The sequence below is a fragment of the Anopheles aquasalis genome, chromosome X (assembly GCF_943734665.1).
Source record: "Anopheles aquasalis chromosome X, idAnoAquaMG_Q_19, whole genome shotgun sequence".
NCBI classification, from domain to species: domain Eukaryota; kingdom Metazoa; phylum Arthropoda; class Insecta; order Diptera; family Culicidae; genus Anopheles; species Anopheles aquasalis.
Window position 1 is genome coordinate 37,501 of NC_064876.1, and position 9,854 is coordinate 47,354.

The 9,854-nt window shown below is 35.7% G+C and overlaps 1 protein-coding gene across 3 annotated transcripts in view; it reads right to left on the reverse strand.

The window, feature by feature from the left end:
- Positions 1-3,547, reverse strand: part of LOC126576348 (homeotic protein ocelliless) — a 13,440-nt gene extending 9,893 nt beyond the window's left edge. For 2 of the 3 annotated variants that reach the window (XM_050237784.1, XM_050237623.1), the window contains exon 1: positions 2,735-3,379. The gene's annotated coding sequence lies outside the window, so the exon portion shown is untranslated. Of the gene's footprint in view, positions 1-2,734; positions 3,380-3,454 lie in introns of those variants that run through there. The other variant, XM_050237703.1, reaches the window with a different exon arrangement.
- Positions 3,548-9,854: the final 6,307 nt, after the last annotated feature.

The window sequence follows — 9,854 nt, forward strand, 5'->3', positions numbered from 1 at the left end:
TCATTTGTTAAATTTTAGGCGAGGCAAAATAAAAATCGTCCTAACGAAACATTAAACCGAAGTCCATTTAGGCTCGACAGTGACACATGCTAACCGACGGATAACGCGGTTCCTTTGAGCCACCGGCACGCCACGGTAGATGATACAAAAATATTTATATTCACCAGCTGAAATCCCCGAGAAACAACCGATAACGCGCACGAGTCACTAATAACGAACAAAATAACTTCGCTTTATCTCCCAACCACTTCGCATCTACCACGACAAGCGTGACTAAAGTCGTCACCACCTAACTTCCTCGGTGAGGTGTGTAGCAAAACCACATGTAAGACATCGATGAAAAAATAACTCACACACAAATAAATTTTAGGAAAGCTGACAATCTTATACTTATTTGTTTTTGTTCCTTACTCTATATTACCATGGTGTAAAATACTATCTATACAAATCACTATTTGAATAGTGGTGCGTATTGCACAGCAAAAATAGTTTGTCGACTGCTATCAATCGACAAGTGTTCTTTTTGCATTCAATTGCAAGGAAACTGCATTCAAAAACGAACACCAGTTGTATAACTTTTACTTATTTACAAAAACCGTGAGTTTTCGTTCTTGGGTCAACTGCTTAGAGATGAAGTGTGATTATTTGTTCACACAAGTGTTAAGCAAGCAATACAACAGGAAGGAAACAGTACATATAGTTATGGAATTCCGATATTTTGGTTTTTAAACATTTACGTATTTCAGTTTTACGTTACGTTATTCTATGATGAGTTATTCTATATATATTTTATGGCTATTAGATTTTATTCTTATTTGTTTTCTTCTTTTAATCTCTGGCACTTTGATTCAGTCGGGATGATTGGAACCTGAATCGCGATGTCAATTCATTCCTTGACCTTGTTTTATCAGCAATCATAAAACTAGACATCGTTGGTGGCTGTCGCCGCCGGTATGAGAAGTCACTACAGACTAGGCTTTTATGTAGGTCTATACGACCGCGAGATCAAGGGAAAAAATGTATCACAAATAAATACCCGTTAGATTGGAAAAGCGACTTTAGTAAGAAGCAGACGAGTGCTTTGGAAAGTCATTGTTGGAGGTGTTATTGGTGTTTGTTTTTTTTTTAATTTTTTATGTTTTGTTAGGAATAGTCAATCACACATCGACATAAACAAAGAACTAGCATATCCAGCGGAAGCACCATTACATGTTCCCCATGTAATGTTAATGTTAGTTCAAACAACCGTCCTAGCGGATAAAAAAATTGGTGCAAAAGACGATGATTTGTCATAGTAAGCATATGAAATATCCTATTTATCAAAGTGAATCTTAAAAGAATTATTCCTAACGGATAGTAGTAGCACACAATCAACGCTCGCAACCAGAGACTTTAACGATAACAAAGCGAGAAACCCCCTTTTCCAAATTATTAGATCCAAACGAAGGGAAAACGCAAATACGCTGCGTAAACTGGACTACAGCTCTACAGCGTAAAAAAAATTAACATTGTTTTTAAACAATAAAATGCTATGAATGAAATGATTCATTTCACCATTCAAAATTCGTACACAATATAATATGCTTTTACATTGGGCGACGTATTGTGATGTGATGGTGAATGTTTTATTCTGAGACCGTGATAGAAATTAAACAGTACATACAGTACAGTGTTTAAATTCTTAAAAATGTGATGAAGATTCCAAAGGTATTATCAACTCATTTATTCAAATGTAAATTTGTAGCCTTATCTAATAATTTTCATATTACATGCAGTTATTCTTCAATTTTCTATCTTGCTACAAACCATTACAGCTGTATTCTATTGTATTATTCATCAATTTTCTATCTTGCTACAAACCATTACAGCTGCAGCTTGCGATATTGCTTAGGCTATTTATTGGAAAATATATTTACCTTACCCTAGAATAGAACCCTTATTAAAGACATGACATATGATAGGTATGCTTACGATCACAAATGTCAGAGCAGATGTTGTCTAAGCATAAGAGATAGGAACTAAAATCTAGCATTGAAAATAGCAACTTCCATAAACCAACAACCCCAAGAACTTAAAATGATTGTCTCATCTTTGATTTGAACCTCTCCCTTGAAACTCTCTTCTCTCTGAAGACGGTGTCAGGATCATTCATCCCAGTAATCAAGAATACCGATCGAAAGTAAGTTACTGTCTCCTAAACATACGGCTCGTCCTTCATCTTCATCTTCAATTGAATCTTCAATTGTCCTAGGTTTATAGATTACACACATGTTGTTGCTGTTAGAATATACGCAAGATGATAACCGATAACTGTTGCAAGCAACATTATACAAAATAAGAAACTCAGCAGCATAAATAATGAGTAATATTGAACGAAAATGTTCTCGGATAACATTGTTGCTGATTATTCTTAAATTCTTGTGAACGTACACGAATGTAAAATTGTTTAAACTAAATAGAATGCAAGGAAATTTTTCGTACATGCTTATTCATTGAAAAGGAATAAGCATACATAAGGATCTTTTTACTATTCGAATTATTATCAGCTAGATCACGCACTATGTTGAATCGCACCATTTGAATATAAAATTCTTGCCATGATTTCCAGGCCACTCTAGAGTGTTGAAAAGATTCCCGTATTCTCTGTTACATAACAACGCCACGTTTTTTGTATAAAAGAAAAACACAAGAAACAAACATTCCTACACTTTTGGATCCTTTTTAACTTACTTACTTTTGATAATTGATACAGTGCTTTGATAGATGATGTGTGTTGATGGATGCAATAAGATTTTGCCGATGAGTTAAGGCTCCTGATCGATTTCAATTGTTTCGGTAAAAACCACAATGGCGAAAGTAAGTAAGGAACGGAAACAACACAGGAACAACACTGTATATGATTAGCACTCCACTTTTAATGTATAGTTGTATTATTACATTGTTTTATGTTGACATACTTGTGGTTTTCAGTTTATTTAACTGAGACAGAATCAAATAAGTAATGTGTGTTTTGACGATTCAGAAAAAATGTTCACTGATGCTTTGTTGTTTACACTCACGACACTTATGATTTACTTGCATATTTGACACTAAGCTACAAAGCATAAAATTCTTAGCGTGTGTGTTAATCCTTCCATATTAATGATTGGACCGTTGTTTTGTAGAGTAATGTTGATCGTGGATTCGTGGCATCGATCCTATGTACCGCCAAACGGAGTTAGGATGCTATCACTAGAAACTGGATAATCACACGTGGATTCGTGCGGTATACACCTAATGTCCGCATATAAAATGCGGTGTACGCAGAACTGCACACTTTTGTAGCTTGAATCTTCCGCAAGGGAGAGATTTGATTAAACAAACAACAATAAAAATGATAATTAATGTTAATCCGCAGCGCACATGTACTCCCGACGAACGGCTGTGTAGAACTAAGTAGAAAAACAAACCATACCTCATAAGCTGGCACATCTTCGAGAGAACCTCGAGGAATTCTGTAGCGAGCAAGCGTCAAATGAGCGTCGTCGCAGAATCCAACACACCTGGCCTCAAAAGGATACAGTAGTAGTGGTCCTGCTCGAGCATGCTAGCATTCAACGTTGTCAAGGCTGGTCAGCTTAACTGTCTCGCTCTTTCGTATATCCTCCCTTTATTATATCCTTTGATGCTGCTGCTGATGCTGATTGGTGTGATGCTCACATCCCCCTCTTTTAAATCTATTTCTGCGTACAACCCTCTCTCTCCCTCTCTCTCTCTCTCTCTCTCTCTCTCTCAGCTAAGTGAGGAAGCCTAACAGGAACAGAATGCAACGGTGAGTATGATGCGTTTTTCAGCTCTGCTTTCCTTTCTCCTATTTTATCATTTTTCTCCGCTCAGTCCTATACTCACCTATTTTTTTACTTGCTACATGTCACGGTTTACTTCCATCTCAACTATTACTACGGTAAAACAACATTTGCTGAAACTTGCAACTTTTTCTTGTGTTGCACGTTTGTTGCAATCCATTCATTTCATAACGAACAATGAACCAACATTCCAAACATAATTTTCTTAATCAAAGCCATATACACAGCAATATTCAACACTTACTTCAGGCACGATATTGAAACTAAGCTGTACTGCCTATTAAAATCTTTAATTCATTCGTTACAAGCTCACGGAAAACCAGCAATCGATTTAGACTAGTCACCCGCTTCAAAATTGCTCCATGATAGAGGAGTTTATATTTAAAAATTGGGAAAACAATTGATTTTGGTATTGATTCCTAATAATATGTCCTCAATGAATTAGGCATATACATTTTTTCGTCGTTTTGCTATTTTCCGTGTGTGTGTGTTTCTATGAGGCTTTCTTCATTCTATTAGACCAATGTAGTCTGCCGCTTAAATCCGATAGATTAATAAATCCACATTATGGAAGTCAGCCATACGGAAAGTGAGGCAATGGGGTTTGCACTCCTATTGACTTCTAAATTACTGTCGCCGCCTCTATAACTCTTATTCACAGTGGTTTCTACAATTTCTTTACTACCCGCCGAAGTGGCGTATATTTCATGCCTATTATGTTCATTTTGGCAGCCATGAAAGAAATACCGGAGAGTTGTGGTAGACATTCCGGGCAAACGTATGAGACCCCTTTGTAATTGCCTGATTCACATAAAACTAAATTAACAACTCTACGAGGCGTACGACCGCAAGGTAAATTTTATACCTTTCGTACCTGTAACAGCTATGAAGTGATCAAGAATAAACCTGGAGCTACCACAAGCTACCTGTCTTACAAACGAGTCAAATTGCCATTGATTGAGGTTAAGATATGTAAGCAGCGGTTGTCGAACAAGTAAGACCTTACGAACCCAGAACATACCACAATATTAACAGATTAGTCATTTTCAATCATTTTACTTTAAGTTATATGCACTATTTGTTATGTTTAATTACTCATTGATTTAAATGTTTTCAAATAGTATTCTTGAAATCAAAAATAAACACAATTTAGCAAGTTCATACCTAGCTTATGTGAGAAATGGTTAAACCAGAATGATTTCAATTTGGTGGAAGGTAATTACTACTTGGTAGATTCAAGCGAAAAAATATTTTACAAACTCGTGCTCTTTGCTAGCTTAAAGAAAGAACTTTCCCATTACTCTCGAGTCATAGTGACTCTATAGAGAAGCAAAATTGAAAATTGGCTACATCATAAGTCCAACCAATTCATAATTTTTATTGAAGAAAAAAAGAAAAAAAGTTTATTAAAACGTGAAACAATCCGTCGCTACATTGATCAGCTGATGTTGCTCAGGAAGTTCACTGTTCCGCTACTCTTGCTATCATTCCTTTGCCCTAGCTTTACGTGTGCTGATGAAATATGTCGTTGCGTGGTAAAATATACCACATAATTAACAACATCTTTGGAAAACTGGTCAGATTTAGAGTAAGCATTGAAATACGTAGTTTGCGTGCTTATGAACAATTGTCTCAATAGTCAGCTCCGAGTGCTACATTTAAAATACTGTTTAGCAAGCTAGCAAGAGAAGTAGGACTGAAGCTAGTCTCACGTTTCTCTTCTTTCGTTTCGGTACCAAGTATGATATTAATTTATATCGTCTTTTTCCACCTTTACTAAAAAAATTTGCCTATAATAATAGCATCACTATAATAATAGCATCAACTGCACATGGATGCTGTGTTCGGGGACATCAAAGTGACAAATCTTACACACCCATCGATCGAATGATCATTCCAAGCAATCTTTGACATGCATAAAGGTAGCCCAACTTGCTTGAATGGAACAGGAACAACACAGGGAGCTTTGGGAACACAGTTAGGAAGTATCATGCTGGTATGACGACCAGTTGAACTGTGAAATGGAAGTAGAACTAACCAACAAACGAACTAACGAATGTGCGTCCAAATCAACGGACGCAATGTGAACAAACGAATGACTCTTTATGTCAATAAATTTACTGCTATACACACACACTTGGTGAGCTGATTAACAATATTAATCATAAAGTCATAATTTATCATCCGGCGGCAGTCGAAAATAAAAGTTTTAACATTTTGCCACCGCTTTTCAAATGATCTAACGATGAAGCGACGCACAGTGCCTTCACCGGAACTTTATTCTCTTCCTCTACCCTTTTCTTTATGATTCATATTCCTTCCTCTATTCTTTTTACCTCCTTAAAACACTTTTATTATATCTTAACTAGCGTTTTTGTGATGTGTCCTAGATATTTTTTCTTTCTATTAGAGTGTTCTTTGATTGTTTTAACTGCTGTAAATTCCATCTTTTAAAGTGAAATATGTTTAAAAATTATATTAAATTACAATTATTAAATATTAAAATAAAAATAAACTCACTCATGTTGATTCACTTTGGGCATTGCAATGGAAATTTCATATGTTAATCGTGTCTCGAAGAATTTGACACTATTTTGATATTTATTCATCTCCCAAATGCTTGCCAGAAATGTTAACAGTAGCATTTGTTGCAATAATGATTATTTAATAACTTTCATGTTGCAAAAATGATTATTTAATAACCAATAACTTTCAAGTATTACTGCGATAGGTTTCTAATAGAATTTATACAAAACAAGCAATATTGGCCGGTGATAAGCTAACATTTTATCCGTTAAACTGTATCCGCATAAATTTTCAATAACACATAAAGTAAATTAATCAAATGGATCTAATGAACAAGTCACATTCTTGGAAGCAAATTGGCATAGTATTTGAAGATCCATTGATCTCTTGTCGCATCCTTAGGTTTAAGGTTGAAAAGGCCTAATTTCTATATAGTTTACTTTCTATACCTGAGACTACGGATGCTACGGAATCGAGCCTGATGCTACGGGTAATATTTAGGATCAAACATTTACATGTGCACCCAAATCGTTCTACAACTCACATCAACATAATGATTACCCTGTTGTTAAATTTAAGGACAAAATTCTTTTCTCATAAAGCTGGAGCAAAAGTACGAGGTACCTTAGGTTTTCAAGAAGTTGCCAATCTTTCCTTTGAACAGCAGGGTGTTATGTCAACAGATTATGATAACTGTGATGAATGGCCAATTTATGAAGACAACACGGTAAGGCGCAGGCGTGTAACATGCGCATAGATTATGGTGGTGATTATGTACCTCGTATATCCTTTGCACATCCTTGGACGCTTGCTTACATAGCTAATCCTGCGCCCAAGATTACACCCATTGGACATAGGAAAGGACTGTTCTAAAAAAACTAACAGAATGCGCAGGAAAATGACCATGCATCATATCTTTAAATATAGTTTAGCATATCGACAATAGTTTCATTATTATAACTACATTATTCATTCACATTATAACTACAACAATGAATATAGCTCCGGTACAACTAGCATTCTCATAATTTCATGTGATTTACATTGTTATTTAGTTGAAATCAATTCCATCTGCGATACCTTCATTGTTTTTACTATGGTTCAGAGACCATACAATTTCAGCTGTTTTTGTTCATGCGAAGTACGAGGCACTAGCTAGGGAAATAATTTGAGGATTGAAGAATACAGCGAAATAAGTTGAGGCTGAAGTTTTGGCGAGTACGTAAGTAAGTGCAAAAAATAGTAGATAGCTTGCTAGATTTCATATCTTTGAAACTCCAACATACCGTTTAAATTACTTTAAACACAGTAAGTGCAGGTTATCTTTTGTTTATCAGTTATCTACAACACTTCTAAACCTTCTTCGGTTCGGTAAGAGGAACAGGAAAAGCTTAAGATTGTTCACATAGATGATTAGCAGTGGTAAGCAAATGTAAAATAAGTGTAATAATGATGATCCTGCCGACAAAAGGACAAGCCACAAAAGCTCGATCCCAAAACCATCCCACGTTTTTAAAAGTGATGAAATCTATTGGAAACATACTGTTAGCTGCTTCTGGGTAGCAAACCCTCACACTTTGGGTATAATGTCATCTCAGGTATGTCATCAGGTCACCTTAGACAAACTTGCGTGCTTAGAAAACTTACTACAGTGGACCGCCGGATGTATTTGATTTAAATTGCTCCGCTGCTTGCGCGTGGTATTCGTTATTTTGCAAATAAGATTCCTTTAGCTTGAGTTTTCTAAAGATATTTTGTGATTGTTTTCTGATTTTTTTAAAATTGTATCATGGCACATCCCAACCATGTTATACCGCCTCCTCCCTTACACATTCACTTACATTCCTGCCTATTTCATGTAATATGCAAACAAAACGTGGTTTTTAATCCCTCAATAACTCAGTATGAGTAAATGAGACCTATATTTTATTTTTCTTTTTTATCAATATTATTGCGTTGCTATATTTTACAGTGTGCATGCAACGCAAAAGAAAAAATATATATTCTTAACTATGATTCTTGGGCGTTAACGAGTAATGCTGGGTAGCCCTTTGGAACAATTTGGTCGATAGATGCATTTTTCCGTCATGACTCACCATTTCGACCCAATGATTCAAAAGTTTACGACCGTCTTCTCACCTCCAAACCAGCCTGTCAAAACTATTAACACGCCTAACCGATTTTCTTTCGGTTTGTTCAATATATCCCAGACGGGTTTCTTCACCGGTTCCCATGTGATCGGTTGCGACAAACAGAATGATTGAGTAAGCATCGATATGTCTCATTCTTTCGCTCTCACTATTACCCTTACCATGTCGGGACCTATGCGCTTAATGAATAGTATTGAAGAATGTTCGATTCCACCGAACCGTAGCCATGAATGCCTTTTCCTGTTTTAGGTATTTTTTTTTATATTCACTGTCTCCTGAAGGGAACATCAAGTAAGGCTACTGTTATCCACCAACCATCCTGGCTTGTGCGAAGCGCATAGAAAATTAACAGAACCAACGACTTAATCCACAATATCTTAGCAACTCTTGTCGAATAGGAGCCAAATTAAAAAATAAAAGGTGAATGAAATTCCTGAAATTAATGTTTCCAAAACATGAATGAGTTTCGTGTATGTAACATGTTTCGTGTATAAACTGGCAAACAACTAACAATCCCGTGGTCGAATTTATCTATGAATATTATAAATAAAGTTCAATATTTTTTTATTATACAAGACACGACTAAATATTAAGGAAACAGAAGGAATAACTAAGCATTGAACTGGTTCAATATGCCCATATTTGCTTTCTACAAGATTTGGTTGGGAGAAACGACGGATGAATGTAACGAATGTCCGGTTTGGTTTAAATATTTCCAGCTATGCACGCGTTGATAAAAATCAAAAAGTGATAATAAACTTTTATAGGAACACATGGGCTACCAACTATTCCGAGTTGAATTGATTCATTGATCTCTACTCTTTCAGAAAATTGCCAAACAATAACAATGTCTGGAAATATATTTTTATGATAAATTATTCAAATTCACTAAATTCAGAATAATTTTAAAGTATCATATCTAATTCACAAACTATAAAAATGGATTTTCCGAGTGCCTTTGTAAGGTGTCGTTATAATTTGAAATACAGTATGACTCAGTATACCTCGAAACCCAAAAAATGTGTTATAATCGCCGGATTGAGTAGCTTGTGATCTAAACTGATCAGCTATAGAATGACTTTTCTATTCTACTGCTCATTCCGACAGGTGGGTTTCCATCGGCCCTTTCTAAAGTGATGTGGGATTTCTGGTGACATTAGATTGAGGATCAAATGCGATGCTATACGAGCCGTGGCATCAGTTAGGCCACAGAACATTAAAATATCGAATTTCAAAATTGAGCAGTGGATGTTTCTCAGTTTGGAAAGAATCGGTGTGAGCTTCCATTTCATATACAATACATAATAGCTGAAACACGAAAACACTCTTTACT